This window comes from Pleurodeles waltl, chromosome 1_1 (assembly GCF_031143425.1).
Source record: "Pleurodeles waltl isolate 20211129_DDA chromosome 1_1, aPleWal1.hap1.20221129, whole genome shotgun sequence".
Taxonomy (NCBI): Eukaryota; Metazoa; Chordata; class Amphibia; order Caudata; family Salamandridae; genus Pleurodeles; species Pleurodeles waltl.
The window spans coordinates 882654333-882676757 of NC_090436.1; positions in this window are offsets into that span (position 1 = coordinate 882654333).

Below are 22425 nucleotides of genomic sequence, written 5' to 3' on the forward strand. Positions count from 1 at the left end.
ATGCTGCAATGTGCGTTAGGTGTCCCTGTCCATGGGCTGGTGTCTAGCATTGTGACTATTAGTGCATTGCCTAGTGCATAGGGCTGTTCCCTGTGTGTGTGTGTGTGTGTGTGTGTGTGTGTGTGTGTGTGTCGTGTATGCCAACGGTGGTGTTGTTGCCGCCATTGGCCAAGTGTATCCTTTGTCACTTCCCCCCCTTTCTGTTTTGTCACCCTGTCCTTATGTGCATTAGCAGAGGAGCAGAGGCACCAGCAATGGAGAGAGCTGCATCTCACAGGGCCCAGGAGGCTGAATCCACCGATGGTGAGGGCACCAGTGGGACGGAGGGGGAGGGGACCACCACGGCAGAGACTGGAGGGGACAGTTTGGACAGTGATACCTCCTCCGATGGAAGCTCCCTGATGGTGGCGGACACCTCTGTACCCACCCCAACTACAGGTACAGCCGCCACCTCCATACCAGCCCCTCAGCGTGTTTCCCGTGCCCGCTCACCCAGGAGGGTGGGCATCTCCTTCACCCCAGGCACCTCAGGCCCTTCCCCAGTTAGCCCTGCTGCCCTGAGTTAGGAGGCTATTGACCTCCTGCAATTCATCTCTGTTGGGCAGTCAACCATTGTGAATACCATCCAGGGGCTGGCAGCCCATTTGCAACAGACAAATGCATTCCTGGAGGGCATTCACTTTGGCATGGCGGCCCAACAGAGATCAATCCAGGCTCTGGCCGCCTCTCTGATGGCAGCCACTGTCCCTGTTTCTTGCCTCCCCCCTCCAACTTCCTCCACCCAATCCTATTCCCCTCAATCCCAACCTATCCCCAGCACACAGGCAGACCAGCATGCACACAAGACAACACACAGGCGTGGTTCAGACAAACACAAGCACCACACATCATCCCACATGCAGTCACACAAACACCATCCAGATGCAGGCATACCAACATCCACTGCCTCCACTGTGTCCCCGTCCTCATAGTCCACCTCCCTCCCAGTAGCATCTACACTCACACCTGCATGCACTACATCCTCCTCCACCACCACCATCACGCCTATCACTACACACCCCTCACTTGCAGTCTCCACCACCACATCAACGCACACGTCACATGTGTCCTCTTCCAATGTGTCTGTGCCCCCTCCTCCCAAAGTACACAAACGCAAGCACTCAGACACCCAACAGCCATTCACCTCACAACAGCATCCAGCCCATGTACCTGCACCCAAAATCAGCAGACAGACACCTCCTAAAACCACTTCCTCTTCCTCCACTCCCACACCTTCACCCTCTTACCGCCCCAATGTCCCTAAGAAGCTTTTCTTCTCCACCGTTGACCTCTTCCGTACCACTCCCCCATCCTGCACGTCGGGCCAGGGTGGTCAGAACCCAGGCGAGCACCTGAGCCACCCAGTCCACGTCCACAGTAGTGTCGACAGCTACTGCAGGTGGGAGAAGATCCTGGGCAGCAGGCAGCCACACTGAAAGGGTACCTGCACCAGGTGCTTCAAGGAAGGGCAAGGAGGCAACACCAGCTGTGTCTAGGAAGGGCAAGGAGGCGCCACCAGCTGCATCTAGGAAGGGCGCGGAGGTACCCCCAGCTGCTACAGGGAAGGGCAAGAAGACACCACCAGCTGTGTCTAGGAAGGGCAAGGAGGCACCCCCAGCTGCTACAGGGAAGGGCAAGGAGGCAGCCCCAGCTGCTACAGGGAAGGGCAAGGGGCAATCCCCGGCTGCTGACAGGAAGGGCAAGGGACCTGCACCAGCATGCAGGACGGACAGGAGGCCTGGTGCTGGGAGTCATTCACAGCACCCCCCACCAACCATGGGGGTTCAGCCATCCGAAGCTGCAGGGGAAGGGCTGGAGCCTCACCCCACCACTGGCAGCACTGCCACCAGCACCGCCATCATCACCCCTGCCAGCAGCAGCAGCCACAGTGGGCAGCCATCCGAAACTGCAGGGTATTGGCTGGAGCCTTCCCCCACCACTGCCAGTACTGCCACGAACACCACTGCCAGCAACAGCCCCAGTGGGCAGCTGTCCGAGGCTGCAGGGGAAGAGCTGGAGCCTCCCCCCACCACTGGCAGCACCGCCACTAGCACCACTGGCAGGAGCAGCAGCCCCAGTGGGCAGCCGTCCGAGGCTGCAGGGGATGGACTGGAGCCTCCACCCACCACTGCCAGCACCGCCACCAGCACCACTGCCAGCAGCAGCAGCCCCAGTGGACAGCCGTCTGAGGCTGCAGGGGATGGTCTGGAGCCTCCCCCACCACTGCCAGCACCGCCACCAGCACCGCCACTGCCACCAATGAGCAGCCGTCACCGTTGGCGGACAGTGTGTAGTCCTGTATCCATGGGCTTTTGTGCAGCCTGGGCCCTGCAAATCCTGTGAGTCTGACAACCAGGTGAGAGACTGTGACCTTGCACTCCCCAAGATCTGCATCACAGGGCACAATGCCCCCTCCAGAACCAGTGGAGAAGCCATCCACTTACCCCATCCTTCCCAGGATGAAGCACACTGGGCACAATGCCCCCTCCAGAGCCAGTGGAGAAGCCATCCACTCACCCCATCCTTCCCGGGACGAAACACACTGGGCACAATGCCCCCCCAGAACCAGTGGAAGAAGCCATCTACTAGAGAGACTGTGGCCTTGCATTCCTCAGGACCAAGCAGTGGGCAAACCACCCACTTGAGAGACTGTGGCCTTGCACTCCCCAGGACCAAGCAGTGGGCAAACCACCCACTTGAGAGACTGTGGCCTTGCAGTCCCCAGGACCAAGCAGTGGGCAAACCACCCACTTGATTGACTGTGGCCTTGCACTCCCCAAGACAGTGCACAGGGCATATTGCCCCCTCCAGAGCTTGTGGGCAAGTCACCCACTTGAGAGACTGTGACCTTGCATTCCCCAGGACAGTGCACAGGGCATGTTGCCCCCTCCAGGACCAGTGCTGTTGTACCATCTTCTGGCTGAGGTGTCCCCCCAATCCCCATCCCCCTAAGGTGCCTGTCTATTTTTGACCTGATGCCCCTGCAGTGTTCTCTCAGTGCAGTTGCAGGAATGAGGTGGGCCTTTGCCTATGTGTTGTGGGCCTGTGGCCCACGGACATTGAGGACTTGGCAGTGTCCCTACATTTGTAAATATGTATATACGTTTGGATTTTGATGCATTTATTCATAGTATTTTGTCGTATTACACTCACCTTCTTCAAATCATTTTGTCCTTGCATTATTCCTGAGGGGTACGGGGTGAATATTTTATGTTACTGCATCTGGTTGTGTGTATGGTGTTGGGAGTGGGGGTGTTATGTGTTGCGTGTGTGTGTGTGTGTCACTCTCTTTTTCCTCTACCCTCCCTTGTGTGCTAGGCGGCAGTACTCACCGTGGTTGTCTTCGCTGGCGTTGGTGTTCATAATGCAGCAGAAGGTAGACGAGCATGGCTAAAACTTCCAGCTCGGGCTCCATGGTGTTGTGGTTGTTCCCTGAGTCTCCACAGGTGAGTCCTTTGACTTCTGTGCAGTGTTTCCGCCAGGCTTTTGATATTGTTGGTATTGCCCCAGAAAAGGTGGTGGATAAGCCGGTCATAATAGAGTGGGCGGTACATTGTCTTTCGCCTGGCTGTTGGCGGTTACCTCCGTGGTGGTTGTTGACTCCGCCCTGGTGGTAGGTGTGCTAAAGTGCCTGCCTGTCTCAGCGGTTTCCGCTGTGGTCATAATTCCATTTTTGTTACCGCTGGCCTGTTGGCGGTATTACCACCGCTTTATCACCGACCGCCAGGGTTGGAATGAGGGCCTAAGTGCTGTGCTTGAAGGGGCCGTATTTACAAGGTGGTATTATACCACAAAAAGTGGCTTAACAACACCTTGTAAATGTGGCTCAGGGCATAGCGCTACCGGAGCATCACAAAACGTGATGCTCCAGTGACGCTAGGGACTCTTAAATATGCCTCATTGCGTTTCTTCTGCACTAGAGATGTCCATGATATCACAACTGATAGAGTCAAAGCCATTATGCAAATTTTTTGCTAATTCCTCCACCAGATGGGTTAGTTCAGAAATGGGGTTTTGGTGTTCTTTCTGAATTCATGAAACAGCATTCTTTACTTTTGAAAAGGTTGTGCCGGTACTTCTGAATCTTTTCCTTGGCTTGCTATTCCTGGTGGTTCTCTGATATGTAGACTTGCAGTAGTTGTTAATTGCTGAAGCATTGAATTTTGTCCTGTGAAACTAACTGTGGCAGTTAGAGTTGAGGTTGTTGCCAAAGTGATGTCAATTGTTCTTGTTGGTTTCATGACTTACTGTGGTGCCTCATTATCTCTACCTGCATGTAAGGTTTCTTGAATCTGGTGTACTCACTCTTCTTGTGTGGGGTTGCAGACGGTGCACTGTCCATAGTCTCTCATAATATGTCTCTAGGGCGATACTTTATGTAGATAGATCTGTGTTGAGTGGAGGTTCTCATGGTGAGTGATACCAGTTTGCCAAAGTGATTATGATGCCATAGTATTTAATAGGAGATATAGAACAAAAACACTTTTAACTTATTATGACTAAGATCTAAATCAGAGGATGACCTGTAAGACGTCCAAGACATATGAATATTGATTGATAAGCTTAACATAGTTGTTTATTTTATTATTATAAATTGATTGGGGTTGTTGCATGACAAATCCCGCAATGCATCGTGCTTGTGTTTTGTTATGTGGCACATGGGATTTCAGATGCATGTTTGTCAGTTTGAAATGTGACTTTATGGTATTGTGAGTATGCATGAGTGAGTGATTTTTCATGCAGCCTTCACTTTGTATTCTAGTCCTATTGACCACACTGGCGTACTTCAATGGTATCTTACTGCTGAGATGGCAATTCGGGCTGATGTGTTATCGGGGCTGATGTGTCGATTTTACAGATATCCGTGATCCCCTCCACGTGAAATGTTGCAGCATTTGTTTCTTTAATTAGTTTGGGGTGAGGGGTGCTTCATTACGAAGATAACTTCCAGTGTCAGCAGTCTCCGCTCTTCGTATCATCCAGCTTTTCCTCACTATGACTTTCTAATGTCTTCTGTTGTCTTGTTTGTCACTCCAGCAGCGTTAACACCATCTCAGATACATCCTTATATAATTCTTTCTTGCTTCTGGTGCATTGAGATATGACTTCTCAAAGAGACTGTGACTCTCAGCAACAGTCTCTACCAGGATTTTTAATTCAGCAGCGGTCAGCTTGTCCTTTTTTTATGTACCCCAATCCTCAGATCACTATTCCCATTTTTTAAGATTTCTGCTAGTTCACTGATGAGCTTAGGTCCGCTCTTCCACTCCACCCTCTTCTAACACTGCACCTGGCTTGCTTCCTGATTCTCTGATGTTATGTAACTGTTGGAGCCAGTATAGTGAGGGGCAGGTTTATCCCTCTTTCATTTAGTGCAATGCAGCAAGGCACATTGCTGCATTGTTTGTTAGGGCGGGACAATATCATATTTAGCATTACATGGCTCAGTCCTGTCCTTTCCTAGCGGTGGTGCACTTTTGGCTGCCTAGCGCCAACGCAGGCACCTTTACTGCATTGTAGATAGGGTTGTTGCTGTGCAGGAAGGGACATCTTCCTGTATAAAAACATTCATAAGAAGCATTTTCCTCTTTTAATGTGTGCTGCAGAATGCAGCAGACAAAAAAAGAGAAAAAGCAAGGAGAAAAAAAGATATTTCTCCTTGTTACACCTCACCTGGGAAGGTGTAGTATTTTGAACATTCCCAGGTGTGCCACTAATGTAAAATCTGCTAATGCGCCAAAATCCATGGGTAGATGTGTGGGAGCACCCACACTCTACCCATGGAACACCTCCCTGGGTCAGTGTAACAAAAAGCAGCGATGTGAACTGCCTTGTGTTACTCTAGATTTATCTAGACGTGCAGGGCCACCCAGTTTGACAAATCTCATTTTAGGTTTTGCGTCACCCTTTCGCCTCCTTGCAAGGGTGACCCAAAAACCTGATAAATATGGCATCAATATCTAATTGCAATTTGGAATTTCGTGATTGTGAATCACAACTATTCAGTATTGCAGTATAGGCTACATAAGTACATCTTAATGATTCACACTTTTTTGCATTGTTATATATAATAATGTATAAACATGTGTGTATGTGTACATATAGTTAGCATGACACAAAACATAGGGTGGCTGAAAATGCGTGTCCTTAAGAAGAAGCATAAATTAATATTTGCATAACAGACAACACCATTGACAAACTTTATTATTACTTATTAAATTGTTTTTGATTTAATTATCACGGAGGGTTAAAAGGTGTCTAGCTACTGAAGATTTATTAAATGGCTTTCGATTACACACGTCTTTGTATACGGTTATCCTACTGCTCCATCAATTTCTATTGCAGGTTACATGTAATCATTATGCTTTCCTTCCCTGTCAATTAGACTCTAGTTTCCGGATGCAAACAACTACGAATTGTCAGATAATGCCCTTATTTTCATATAGAGGCTGGTGCATTTTCCATGAGGTAAGAACCACGGTGACACTGATCCGCCCTGACAGTCAGGCTGATCAGAAATTACTCGGCGCACTGCTCCTCTGGTCGAAGAAACAATCTCGCGGGAACTTGAGCTGAACACTTCCATCCCCAGAGCTCCAATTAAAATGTACTGTATAGTATTTGCAAAAGCTCAGTGCCCCTGGACACAGCAATTATCACTTACCAAATGTTAGCTCAGGCAATGAAAGGAAGTGGTTGGATCATTTGTTTTTCTGTCTCACTCTGTTTTGAAGCAGTGCCGCCACACCATGGAAATGTTTCATTTGGCTTCATAATAGGAAATGCTTGGGTTAGAAACTGCCAATTTCTTTGACAATTTATCACTGAGAAATAATGATTTTAGAATTACTGAGAAAATTCCTTCTACATTCGCCTCTCTATATAAATCCAGGTACTCAGCAGTAGCTTTCTCCTGAGGCTAGTTTGTGCTGTCATAGCCACATACGTCATAGAGTTTATTTTGCCCAGTTATGTAAGTAATCCTCCATCAGGTACACCAGTCAACATCAACTGCATGAGCGTAAGAGGATCACAAATCCCCTGGCTGTTTGTCCTGTCATGTTACTGGTGCAGTGGGCAGACCCAGCTCCATCCACACAGTGGATGTGCACCAGCTCACAGTAACTAAAGGCAGTCCCCACCGTTTTGTAAACATGAAATTGTAAGTTAGGCTCACAAAGGTAAGCCTGACAGACACTCTTAGGCCCTGATTTATACTTTTTGGTTCAAAACTGCACTAACGCAGTTTTGCACCAAAAAGTTTAGCACCGGCTTGCACCATTTCTGTCCAAAAGCCGGGCACCATATTTATGGAATGGTGCAAGGGTGGGCTTGCATAAAATAAAATGACGTCAGTTGGGTGGGGCTGGCGGTATGGAAGAAGGGGTTTTGCACCCAAAAATGACATTAGGCAGGTTAGAGTAAAAAAAAAATGACTCTAACCTGCCTAGAGTCATTTTCTGACACAAAACCATCCATACCACATGACTCCTGTCTTATGAAAGGCAGGAGTCATGCCCACCACCCCAATGGGCAGCACAGGGGGCCGGGGTCCCCTGGGCATGGCCATTGCACCCAGTGCCATGTAGGGGGGCCCATTTCAGGCTCTTAAAAAAAATATATACTTACCTGTACTTATATGTACTTACCTGGGATGGGTCCCCCATCATCCGCTGTCCCTCTGGTGTGAGTGTCCCTGGGGCCTGGGGAGGGCACCTGTGGGCTTATTCCATAGTGTTCCACCATGGAAATAGGCCCACAGGTCCCCTAACGCCTGCCCTGACCCAGGCATTAAAAAATGGTGAAAAGCAGGCTTTGCACCATTTTTTTACCCCTCCTCCCTCCTGTGTGTGATTTTTGCATGTGAGGATAAATAAGGCGCTAGGTTGACTTCAACTCCAATATTGTGGTGCTAGACATGACTAGCGCCAAAATATAAATATGGAGTTAAGTTTGCGCCGGATTTGCATAAACAAAATGATGCAAATCCAACGCAAATAGAGTATAAATGTGCCCCTTAATGTGCAGGTCAGGCACCTAGGTGGTATACATGCCCTAAATGCACTGGCATCTGGTTCCCTGAGCTGAAGTTTGCCAGCCCTGTAGGCTTGAGCTCCTCAGCCAGACAAGGCACTTGGATGTCGTTCCCCTCATGATGAGGGGGCATGTCGCTGATAGACTCCAACCTGGGTCCTTCAGTTTTAAGCCCTGAAGTGTCCAGGGAATGCGAGTCTGTCAGTGACGCTCATCACAGAGTGGAGAAGGGTAGGGTCAGCAATTTTCACTGCCCCCCCCTCCTGTGTCAGCCAGTGAGAGGAGGTAGCAGTTCTAATCCTCCAGAAACCTCAGATGCATCACTCTGACCACCCGAAATCACAGCTGCAGCTCAGAATCTTTTTCTTTTTTTTAATGTTTGGTGTATGCGTGTGTGCATTTGAGTATGTATGAATGTATATGTAAATGAGTGTGAGTATGTGTATTTGCTTGTGAATGGTGGATGTGTGTGTATGTGTGAGTGTGAATGTATGGGTGTGAGTGAGTGTGCATGTAAATGGTTGATTGTGAGTATGTATGTGTGTATATATATGGCAAGGCCCATCCCCACCTGCTCAAAGTACTGGCCGCCACTGATGTTCATCTTTTCTGAAAATACAGTACAAAGGGGCTTCCATATGCTTGCATTCTCTGCATTATTTTTCCATACAAGTAACCCCCTAATGTTGCAATTTGTTTCTGCGAAACAAAATAGTACTGGCCTTGGCAGACTTCTCGAAGTGCTTGGGAGTCAATGGTGATTTTTCCTTCTGAAGACCTGGGTAAAAACAATCAGCCGAAGAAGGCTTGTACTAAATAAGGATCACCTTCTGCAGTTTCAAATCTGGTGGTCTGGAGTGGAGGCCTCATCACTGTGCCATTTCTGATGGCAGAGCTAGCGGAAGCTGTGCAATTGGATTCAATGTACTTCCCCCATCTTTAATTGGGAGTGAGGATCACTTATCCGGCAAAGAAAAACATCTACTGCTATATGGTGGATGTTCTACATACACTACAATCAAATGACCCTCCAAGTCTGCACTTAACTTAGCTCTGAAGCACTAGTTCATAACCTTGCCAGATTCTGCAGTTTACCTTAACAAATCTGGGGTGCAGGTTACCAAAATAAACATTGCATACAAAGGATCCTTGGGCATCAAATGCCATCGTTAATTATATCAAAGTTCTGTATTAGAGTTGTGCACAGTTATCAACTGGCACGTGTTTACAATGACAACTTCTGTCAGTTCTGTTATTTTACAGTCAATAACAGTAACCGTGTTGGTAGCTGGAGTTTCACTTTTCCATTATAAGTAGGAGCCTATCCATCAAGCTCAGTGCTGGTGGCTGAAATACTATAAGTGGCTTTAAGTCACTCTTCTTACCTCGGGACAGATAAAAGCTATACTTCTTCTAACACAAGTGGTATTAGAGAAATTAGAGCATGTTTATTTGCAGTAAAAATATAATGGGAAATAGTATACTGAATAAAAGTTGTGTGGAAAATGTCACCACTAAGAAAATAGAATTAAAAAAGTGTGTCAACAAAACTACAGAAAACGTGTACCTTGCATGGCAAAGAATAGTGTACAGGGAGCAGGGGCAAGGTGCTATGCTTCTGCTAAAGGGGAGGATTTACAGTGAGACAGAGTAAAGGTGGGTAACTAGTAAAGGGTGTTCTAGGATTCAGGAAAGGGTGGCTGTAGCAAATTGTGTTATTAGCTGTGCAAGATGCGAGGCCTGCGCAAGTAATAGGTCCACAATTTCCCCTCAAAGGGAACCAAGTACCCTATTGTAGTGCTTGACTCTCTCGGGGTAGCGAAGCAGAACAGTCCTTAGCCTAGTCAAAGAAGGTTGTGTTGGCTAGTAATCACCACGGTAGTATGTAATAAAAGATTGTCCAGTCAGTGTTTTTTTTAATAAAAAAGAAAAGTACATTTATTACACACTAAGGGGTCAATTTGGATCTTGGCAGACGGGTTACTCCATCACAACAGTGATGGATATCCTGTCCGTCAAAATATAAATCCCTTGGGATATAATGGGATTTATATTTAGAAGGACAGAATGTCCATCACCATTGTGACGGAGTAACCTGTCCCCCGAGATCCCTATCAGGACCCAACTCTAAATACTACACATTAATGTACTAAAATATATATATATGTGTATATATATATATATATATATATATATAAACTGCAAAAGTGCTCACAACCGGGCTCCTAGAGGCCCAAGAGGGTTGGTGCGTCACAACCGGCAGAGCACTCCGGTTAATAATTTAAAAAATGCAAAAACTTCCACAGTAAGACGCACACTCATGAATTCACAAAGACTTGTAGTGTTTATTAACACAACGCGTTTCGGCTGTCAAGCAGCCTTGATCACGTGTATAGTTCAACCAATGTGCACCAAGTTTAAATACCAACCGGATATAAACATAGAAACAGGACTGCATATTATATTGGCTTTCAAAGACTGGGAATAGATCCATAGAAAATAAATAGATAAAGCTCATTAAATATAAATAAATAAAAACAAAAACAAAAAAAATACCTGTCTATATATAAAAAGAGCATTTATCTCATAGATGACAAATTGGTAGAATATTATATCACAGAAACATAGTTATGCTTGATGATAATACCTAACTGACTATATATCAATACAAATATAAATGTACATATACATAGATATAAATCTAAATATGGCTCATATATTTTCACTATAAAAAATATATATTCTTTTTAGCATCTATACAAATTTATATACAAAGATATATAAATAGTGACCAATATTTAAATTTCATTCCTCCTTCTTAAGGCATTAAAATTCGCATAGTATATATATTCTTTAAATCCATGTTCAAATTACCAAAAATATCACTATATTTCTATTCATGAAACAACTAGAGACCATATTCCATTCCGGATCATCATACAACAACACACTCAGCACTGTTTCTAAGTATCCAGTACCATTGACACCCCGTGAATAAACAGACAATAGTGCAATCCAGAATCAAGAATCCATCCGGACTCCTCCATTCTGAAAAAAAAATGAATAAAATGAATATATTAAAATTATAATCAGGTATAATAGAAAAACCACTACTCAATACAGTATAACAATAATACCAGATATGCAATGAACTATAGTCTCCTACCTCATGCTCAATTCCTCAAATTGCTTATCCAAATAAGTGAGTATTGAGCTCCTCACTAGTATTCAATCCGCCCGGTGTCTTAGTTTCTAAATCCACAATATATTTGGATTCTTTTATACGTAGAGTCAACTCTCTATTACCTCCTCTATGATGCAATGGTACATGTTCAATGCCAAAATAAGATAATAGGGTAACATCAGAATTATGAAAATCCTGGAAATGTCTAGCTACAGGATAGTGGGGATCTTTTGATGTAACAGCTTGCATATGTTCAAGGATACGTTTTTTCACTGCATGTTTTGTACTTCCCATGTACCAAAGATGACAGGGACATTCCAGTGCATAAATGGTAAATGGAGTACTACAAGTTAAAAACTGCTTGATTTGTCTATTCATCCCTGTTTTTTTTATAGAATATTCATTTCTTGCCACACTGTTTCGACATGCTTTACAGTGACCGCAGGGAAAGAATCCTTGTAGATTATGCTCCTTAAAATGAGAAATAGGAGAGATATCATTTGATCTCAACATATAATGGAGATTACGCCCTTTTCTATAAGTAATCAAGGGCCATCTCTGGATCTCCTTACCGATAATGGGATCAATCTTCAAGATATTCCAATGTTTAGAAATAATCTTTTTAATCCGTGTGGTATCTTCATTATAGGTTAAGATCAATCTGGTATCTTCGTTATTGTCATTTTCATTTTAGCCGTATTATCAAAAAGGGTCTGAATTCTTTCAACCTGTAGCCTTTTTGATTACCCAATCCGGGTAACCCCTTTGTTTAAACCTTCTAACCATATCTTCCTGTTCTCATTCAAATGCCTCATCTGTATTACTTATTCTCTTGGCCCTCAATAGTTCCCCATACGGGATACTCCATTTGAGTTTATCGGGATGTCCACTAGTAGCATGCAGTAAGCTATTTCCAGCTGTAGCTTTTCGAAAGAGTTCAGTATGAATCATCTTATCTTTAATCTTGATTTTAGCATCCAGAAATTCAATAGACGAATGGCTAATATTATATGTTAATCTGATATTATAATCATTTTCATTAAGTTTCTTAATAAACTGTACAGCCTCCTTCTCTGAACCTTTCCAGATTATGAACAAGTCATCAATATATCTGACCCACAATGTGGCCTGATTAATTTCAGGATATTTATCTTCATCTTTAAAAATGTCTTCTTCCCACAGGCCCAAAAACAGACAGGCAAAGCTGGGAGCAAAGCAGGTTCCCATTGCGGTCCCAAGAACTTGTTTATACAACTGACCGTCAAATAAAAAGATGTTATTGGTCAAGCAATATGTTATCATTTCAATGATCATATCTGTATGTGCTAAATATCTTAGGGATCTGGGGCCAGATGTAGAAAGCAGTTTTGCCCATTCTGTGTCTATGGGAAAATGTGTTCGTACATATGGCCCCTAGTGTGCAAAAAATGTCTACATGCTTGTATGCCCTTCTCACGATCAATAATGGTATATAAGGAATTCACATCTAAGGATATGAGTAAAAAATCCTCTTCCCAAATAATGCCCTCCAATTTACCTAAAAAATCCTTAGTATCTTGAACATAAGAGGGTAGGCTCATGAGAAAATCTCTCAAGAAAAAGTCCACATATATAGACACATTTTCCAAAGCATTGCCACATGAGGATACTATTGGTCTCCCCGGAGGGTTAACTCTGTCCTTATGGATTTTGGGGAGAATATAAAATATAGGTAACTTAGGAAAATCCTTTTTCAGGAAACAATATTCTTCCCATAAAAGCAGGCCCTTGTCCTTCCACTCCGCTAGGAGGTGCCATATTCCTGTAATACTGTTAGCATATACATCTTTGGTCACGACTTTATAGAATTGTGTATCACTCAGTTGTCGCATGACCTCATCAATGTATCTTTGTCTCTTCCAAAGTACTATATTCCCTCCCTTGTCCGCTGGACAGATAATAGTATCACTGTCTTCCGCTAATAATCTAATGGTTTCACTCTGATTAAATGTCATATTGTTGTTACATCTAGGTCTAAACCATGTTCGATGTCGAAAATGTGTCAGACCTTGGACTGCCATATCATAAAAGGTGTCAATATTGTCATGATTCATATTTGGAAAAAATGTCGATTTGGGTTTAAAACTAGACGGAACTGCTCGATCATATACCACACCCAACTCATCTAAAGTCTGATAAAGGTTCTTCTCATTTACCTGTACAGTCTGATCCTGTTCTAACTCATGAAGGGTTAACAAGGTATCAACATCACTAATAGCTAAAACATGTTCATCACAGTCATTACTCTTAGATGGTTCCAAACTATTACCAATATTCCCTTTCAATTTAAACCATTTTTTTAGTTTCAATTTTCTAATAAACTTAAACAGGTCAATGCGACTTTCAGCATAATTAAATTGTGCAGTGGGGCAAAAGGAGAGACCTAAACTTAATGTTCTTTTATCATCCTCAGTTAACTGGTGGTCTGTTAAATTAATAATCATCTTATTCACCGTTTCCGTATCCATCATATCAATATATTGGAGCCGCTTGTTGTTTTCACCACTTGCTCCAAAGTTTGGTCTCTTCTTAATGCGGTTTCTAATTCTCTCTCTCCTCTTCTGATTCCGGCTCGTCTTCCTCTTCGTCCAGTTGGTCTGCCCCTGTAATTCTGTCCCTCTCCTTTCTGTTTGTATGATACTTGCCTGCCACGTCGCAACAGGTGATATTCGTCTAAAAAAGTGGCCAGCTTGTTGGTGATTTCGACACTAGAAACTTCACTATCTGTTGAACTTCGAGAGTCAATCTCTCGTGCACTTTCAAGCTCACTTTCAGAGGATGAAGGCTGAACCACTGGCGCGGAAAAATTAATGCCGGGTTTGTACAGATTGTCATATTTCCTGCTAAATGTTAGAATCCTTCCGCTTTCATAGTCTCCTATATCTCTATGAAGTTTTTTTTGTTTTTTGATTTTTATATCTTCTTCATATTTCTTCAACTTTACTTTCATAGTTTCAAGGAAACGGGAAATAATTTATTTTTATTTTTCAGGCCTACTAGAAAAATCCTCTTTTATTTTCTTAATATCTATTAACAGGATCTCTCGGTCACGTGATCAAGGCTGCAGGGACAGCCAAAACGCTTTGTGATTAAAGCTCACCACTTTCTCTTTATTTTCCAGATGTTCTGAGTGTGCGTATTTCACTGTTTATTTATTTTTGCTGTTTGGATTTCTACCGGCTTGCTCTGCCAGTTTGTGCACCATCCCTTGTGTGCCGCCCCGAGTTCGGAACGAGCACTTTCGTTTTATATATATATATATATATATATATATATATATATATATATATATACATATATATATATATATATATATATTCAATCCGATTTCTCCACACACAGAGAAGCTCCAAGCCTCCGTTCACAGTCATAGGAGGCACATTAATTCACCAACATCAAATTGCGCAAACATGTAATATTTCCTGACGCGTTTCGGCTGCTCACGCCAGCCTTAATTATAGGTGCATGACTCACAATTTGAAAATAACCACGTGATGAAAACGTTCACCTTTTTATCCCAAAGTTTTAATTGAATGCAGATTGGTTAATTAACTTGCGTAGTGACATTGTTTTTACCAAAGTACACTGAATTTATAATCTCTTTCATATTAGTGCCAGAGAGCACTGAACTCCCAGCTGTAGAACAATAGCTCCAGCCTTGGAGAGTGTTTTTAAAATGTATGTGAAAATGCTGGAGGGTCATGGATACCTTGACCTTCCAAAAGTATTGTCAGGTTTCAAAGATTACTTCTGGGGGACTGCTTTAACTCCTTTAGCCCCCAACAATATTTTTGGAATTCGTTGATGGTGCCCCTGTACTCCTGGGGACCCCAGAAGGCAAGGAAAAGGTGCAAAGTAGCCTCTTCTGAGACATAATGGGGTGCTATGCCGAGGAAGCAGCGAATATTTTAGCAGCAGGTCTCCTATTGTCTCCTATTGTGCTGGGATCCCCATGCCTTTTTCTTCTTTTTTTTAACATATTTTTAATTGTTTAAGCCCAGGTGTCTACGCCTACCAGACGCCCAGGTGTTTCCTTGTTGGGGGCAGTCCATGGAGCCTAATCCTCCCGCCAGCACTCCTGTTTCAGTGTGGGAACCAGCAGCATTCCTTCCCAAACCATACAGGTCAGGCATTGCTTCCCCCAGACATAGGCAAAGAGAGCTATCACTGGTGGAGGGCTCTTGATGGCTCCACCTCCTCCACCTCCTCCTTGGTGCGGGGAATCGGGTCCTGACCCCTTTTTCAATGTATACGGCCTGGGGGATTGGGTCCCAGAGACAACAGTCTGGGAAGGGGTTCACATGCATGCCCCCTCCTTGAAAAAATGACTTATTAATCATGTTCCAACCCTCCGACCCTGGTTCACCCTGGGAGTAGTTTGTAAAGATGTGGTGGAGTGCCAGGCGCTCCATTTCTTGAAAAGGTTTAAATATCACCCACTTTTAAGAAGACCATAATACAGTCCCCATTGGGCTGATGTGGACAATCGTGGGCTCATTTTACTCTTGGTGGTGAGCTCTAGCCACCGGGAGTAGATTTAGCAGATCTTCTCCCTCACATATAAGGAAATGTACTTTGCAGGGAGGTGGTTCCAATGGCTCCCTGCACTAATTTTCCCCCTGGTCTTTGTCTCTGGATGCAGAGGTCCAGAACTTTCCCCACAACTCTTCCTAAGTGGCTTAAGGTGGCCTGCTTCACTGGCCTTTGGAGAGACCAACTCGTCCTGGAGTCAACTGGGGCAGAATCCACGGTCCTTTTGAACATCGGGGAGTTTCCCCCTCTAGTTGTCCATTACTGTCATAGTCACAGGGTCCAGCAGCAAAAAGCACAAGCAGTCTAAACAGCACTTGCTCTCCCTTGTGCAATTAAAAGTTGGTGGAAAGTTTTGGAAGCCAGTCACCCCTGGCCAATTTTGGAGTGCCACATCACCGCTCCACCCCTGTCCCAATCCTCCTGCACAATATCCTGGAGCAGTTTAAGATGGTATCATCCAGGAGTCACTGGTCACATCTCCTCCTGGGGTCTCTGACCCACCCCTCGGTGACATCACTGCCAGGACCTTTCCCACCAAAACATAAAAGAAGAGCCCTCTCCAGTGTTAGTTCCAGTTGTCTGGGCTTCCTCCTTTGTTCAGTGGGCCTGGGTTGGCCCCAGTCCTGGTACAGTGTGACTGATAATTAACAGATGCAGAATTTCATCCCCACTCCTTTCTCCTCAGGAGCTGAGAGAAGCACTGTTAATTACTTCATTTGTGCGGGGCAGCTTTGTTTCTTCGGCTGGGGAGAAATATAATTAACTTGGCCCACTGAGTGACAAAAGACCTGGGCTGTGATCATGAGCTGAGCCAGGTGCATTATGACAATTCAGGGAGACCCATAAGATGTATATGTATGGTTTTGGGACCTGCAAACAGGAACTGGACATACCTTTTCCATCTAAGTTTCATATCTCATGTGACTTTGTAGGCCTACAAGAAGCAAAACTAAACTCTAAGGCAGATTTCCCCTTACATACATAATGAAGTGTCACTATAGACAAACCAGTAAATCATGCAGTCAAAATAAAAGAGCAATTGGTGGCTCGGAGTGCGGTGCACACACTCTGAGTATTTGGCTATTAAACCAAATAAGCATGTCCTCCACCTCTCTGTAACTGAAAATGAGGATGAGTCAGTGATTTTACCAGCATTAACATCCACATAGGGCATTGATATAGAAGTTAGTATGAATAGTGGTTTACACTCAAAATCAAAATGGACCTCTACATTATGACATGACAACACTATGATGATTTAAAAAAAAATGTATGTAGGGATCCTGATGATCTGATACTTAAACCTTGTGACAAGAATTTTAAATCGGTTAGAGATAACTTGACAATTCACGAACGTCTAACATTTAAAACTTTACAACAGGATAGCCAGATTTTTATCAGAGAAGCTGCTAAAGGGGGATGTGTGGTTATCATGAATAAGGTGCATTATGATAAGGAAGTATACAATCCACTAATACATGATATTACACCCCTATTGATGCCAATCCCTTCCCTAGTATCTTCAAGAAGATTAATATTGAAATGAAGAACTGGTATGAAAGAGAACTACTTATCTTTAACGAGTACCTTTATTTGAAAATTGTAAAGCATAGGTTCCCATCTTTATATACTCTCCCCAAAATTAATAAAGGTGTCCCCTTTCCCCCTGGGAGACCTATAGTTTTGGGTATTGGGGGACCTACACAGAGGTTATCACAATTTGTGGATGGTTTCCTGCAACCTTTTTTTTCTATCTACCTTCATTCTTTAGAGATAACAAACATGTGCTGAATATGTTGTGTGACATTGTTTGGAAAGATAACATGATTCTAACAACTTTTGATGTCATGGCCTTATACACAAACTTACTTCCTGAATTTGGATTAAAAGCTGTTAGACATTTTTTAAACAAGAGACCAGTGGAGCTTTATTCACACACTGAGATTCTCTTGACCATGATGCATCTGATTCTAGATAACAATGTGTTCCGATACGACAGCAACTGGTACCAACAGATATGTGGCACTTTGATGGGGTCCAGGTTTGATCCTTCCTGTGCCAGCCTCCTTATGGGATGATTTGAGGAAGGGCAGATCTGGGTACCGGGCGGTATCAAATAGATTTAACATATCTATTATTGGGGTAGGCTTATTAACAACATTTTGGTGATATGGATTGGCTCATCAAAAGAACTTCTGGAAATTACTACCTACCTCAGTTCAAACATATATACCATGTCCTTTACCTTAAATAACTCTAGAGAGAGAATACATTTTCCTTATGTGGGACTTTATGTAAAAGAGAATACCTTACAGAGACACACGTACAGAAAAGAGACTTTGTATGATGCTGTGCTGCATGCATCTAGTGCACACCTGAGACATCAACTTGATGCAAATCCTTATAGTGAGATGGTTAGGCAAAAAGGAAGTGTAGCTGGATGGCAAGTTTAAGAAAAATGTAGATGACATAGCTCAGAGGTTCCTCATTCATAAACTTAACAGAATATTCAAAAGAAACTAGAACTTATAAAGAATTATGAGAAGATCAATCAATTGGTGAATACACGTCCATACATTACATACCACAAAGGACATACTATCAGAAACATTCTCAGTACCAGTTATCCAAATTCTTCCAAGGAAACAACATGGTGGTTGTCAAGGCCCAATGTTTTTTATAAATATGGACAATGAGGAGCATGTAGGTCAGTGAAAGAGAAAATTATGTCTTGAGCTACAATGGTAGTCCTATATTTAAGATTCAGAGCAATATTTACTGCTATACCTGTTTTTTCATCTATGTTTTAATATGTAGATGTAACAAGATTTATGTTGGGAGTACTATCCGTCCAGTTCTTGAAATAATTATGAAACAGAGAGCAGTAAAACAAGGGAATTTGAAATCGCCCTGTGAATTGCACATATTACAATGCCATGAACAAGACTACCCCCGCAGCTTTCCGTTTCATGGCATTGAAACAGTTCATTTGGATGCTAGAGATAGAAACTGTGAATTGAAACTGAGAAAACAGGAAGCAATGTGGATCTTAGGATTAAGAGCTGTTAATGTAGGTTGAATATTGGCAGTGAACATCATTATTTTTTAGGAGATTAATGTAAGTCTGGTGGGTGACACAAATGTAACAAATTATAGAATTCGAGACCACATAAACCTAGGAACTATGTGCCTGTGAATGCAATTTGCTGTGTTGTATATATTACTCATTGTTAGTGGGGCAAAATGATCAAATACATATATCAATAGAACCTTGTCACTATACACATTGTTATCTTCTGATGCTAGGACTATCATAAGCTGAACGCCCCATTTTTAGGTTCATTGTAAAATAACTCTATTGTATTCTTGTGGTTCTTAGATTTTAAAGTCACTTATTAGGATTGGAGCAACATCTTGTTATGATATTTGATTAACTGAGTTTTGACTCATAAAAAGACTCTACTTAAGCATTTTCTTGAGGACATTTTGTTGTAGAACTTCAAGCATGTGACAACATTTTCTCATATAGTTGGGAACCTTTTTGCACTCAAAGCTGTTTCCTTTTTCTTTTCTTTTCCTTTTATATTTTCACTCTTTTTGGCTTCTTCTCAATTGAAGCACTATTGAGTTGAGGTTGAGAAATGTAAAGCTGGTGATTACAGGCCTGAATGACTGACAATTGCCCTTACAGAGGATTGCCTTTGTATGACTTGCTCTTTATTTGACTGGGTGTTGATATGAGGAAAGGCCACGGATTATTAATAATTATATTTAGTGTAATTTTGATTACGGATCACAAGGAATAGAACTGCTGCTCTATATTTGGTTTGCATACTAGACCAACCGGCATACTTTCTATGATGATGACTATGAGGAAACATTGCGGAAATTATTTCTACTAGATGTGTCTTGCTACAAGTTGTATGATTTCTCATATCACCAGTGTTATAACATTTGTTTAATGGATTCAGTGGGGATCCGCTTGATATATGAGGCTAATCACAAATTTAAAGATATTTTCTTTACTATTGAATTTTATGTGTAACAGTCACATATTCATATATTCCTTTGGTGAGTTTTTGATTGTTGTCTGAATTTTATAACATGCTATTTTGCCACTTACACTATGTGAGTAGTCCGCTTTTAGGTTTTGCCTGCAGGCGCACTTGTGCACCGCTTGTGAAATCTATTGTTAACAATAAAAAAAATAAGAGATTTAGAATCAACTTCTTACTTACTTGAACTTACCCCTGGCTTAGTCTAAAGTCGCTCTGATTTACGTGCTTCTGATTGGCTTGCACGTCGCCTGCACGTCATCCTGCTTCACTTTCTGTTGTCTTTTTTGTCTTCTTCACCTTGGGGTTGCCTCTGGACCAAGTACTCCTTCAGGTCACTTCCCAATACACACTGGCCAAGGTCCTTCCTCTCTGGCTACGACACTTAAGGTACTTCTTTTTTTTCCTGCATGCCTTCTTCTTTTTTCATGATATCTTCTTTCTTCACTGCCGTCTTCTTTCCTCGTGACATCTTCCTTCTTTGCTACCCTCTCCTTTCTTTATGACATCTTCTTTCCTGTTTCTTTGTGACGTCTTCTTTCTCTGTGGAGTGTGACCCAGCATCCTGCTTATGGGGTTCTGGGAGCCGGCCTGGAATGTCTGTCTGCCAACCTAGGTGGGAGCCTCTGTGAGGAATGTTATGCACTATTTGGTGATATAAAGCTGTGCCATGAAGACTTTTAATCCCTCCGCTTAATTCTGATTCTAATTCTCTTGTGGTGCCCTAGCGCGCATGTGCACTCTCTGTACCATATTTTACCACTTTCCCATTTTGCAAATCTTAGAAATAAGCAAACACACATGTGGAGTTTTTTGTTTCAACAAATAAAACTTTCTTTGATATTCTGGGACCGAATTATATGCACTGCCTGAATAGTTTTACTTTTTACTGAGGTGCTATTTAGCAACGTATTACCTAGGTGCACTGAATAAAAATAACACACAAGATACTATCAGTAAAGGCCAGATATAATTTGGATAAGGTTGTACAAACATTCTTGGATTGCTTGATTTGCACATGTAGTGGTGCATCAATATTTGGACAGGCAGATGCTTGTCATTTTTCCAACCGAGCAGATTTTGGTGTAAAGATGCAATTAGACCAGTTCTCCTCCACTTTTCTTTTTTTTTGCTCAGTCAGTACTCTTTTGCTCAGCAAGGATTATCACATGTATTATGAAAATGTTGGCACATACAAGTGGTGATTTTGGTGTTGCAAACCATCAATGTATGTGACAAAAATGACACTACACAGCACACACATCCATAAAGTTGTGCACTCGGAAGTACAAAGTTCGCAAAATGATGCCTTGGGAGAGAAGATCCCAGTTGCAAGTTTTTACTGTCTTAAAATATTTTTATTTAAAGTATTTTATTGTCTACACATTTTGGGGTAGATTTAAGAAAAGTGGCGATGCACCCAGCGCAGCGTGACATTTCTTGCGCCCTTCAGCGCCCCCCTACCACCACTATGTGTGCACCGTATTTAAAATACGGTGTACCATGGCACAAGGTAGGGGCAATAGCGTAAAAAATGTTGACGCTATTGATGTACTGTTCAGGGTTAGTACCATAATTGTGGCGCCAAGCCTGAACAATACATAGGGTCCCATTGTAACCAACGGTGTGCCCCCTTTTGATGCTTTCTCTGAGTAAATGTTAAAAATGCCACAAAAAAAGGCTCCAAGTAAACATTTAGATTTACTTGCGCCATTTTTTTGGCCCCCATGATGGTTGACTGCCCCCCTTGCACACATTATGCCTGGAACACACTCAATGTGGCGCTTGGGGTTACAAAGTAGCGCAATGAATGCATTGTTCCACTTTGTAAATATGGCACAGCGATTTTTGAAGACCAGCACCACATTAGCATAAAAAAAGATGGTAATGTGGCGCTAGAGCTTTTTAAATCTGGGCCTTAATGTACTTGAATTATTTTCCTGTCAATATTTCATTATTCAATTTGCAACCACATATTTCTTTTTTTTTGTCACAGCAAATTCTGTCACAGTTTTTTATGTCAAGTAATTCTGTATGACATCATATAATTTTCTGATGGCTGAGATTCATCTGGGCACTTCAGCTCTGCACTGGACCATAAATGGCCCTTTAAACATGTTTTGTCCTAAATTGTGATTCTCTATCTAAAATAAGTTACAAACTCAAAGGCAGGTAATTATTTGAGCTTAAATACTCCTTCATTGTTCTGCTATTTGCAGCAGACCCGTCGCTATCAACAAACACAAGAGAGGTTTATTAAAACCTGCAGTACAGTGTGTGTTTAAAATATTCGGTACGCTCATCGATAGTATCAAGTCTTTTGAAAAGAACAAGCATTGGCAAAGCCGATAGGCTTCGCTTCTGTTGTTTTTTTTGCATCCTATCTGACTATCTAAATGGATTATAATTATTATAAATATGTTATAATAAGGTTTGTTTTAAATTTGATAAACCGTTAATAGTTTTTTATATTGTGATATATGTTGAATTAACCCCTTAGCTGCTGGGCCATTTCCCCCACAGTGCTGAGCACTTATTTGG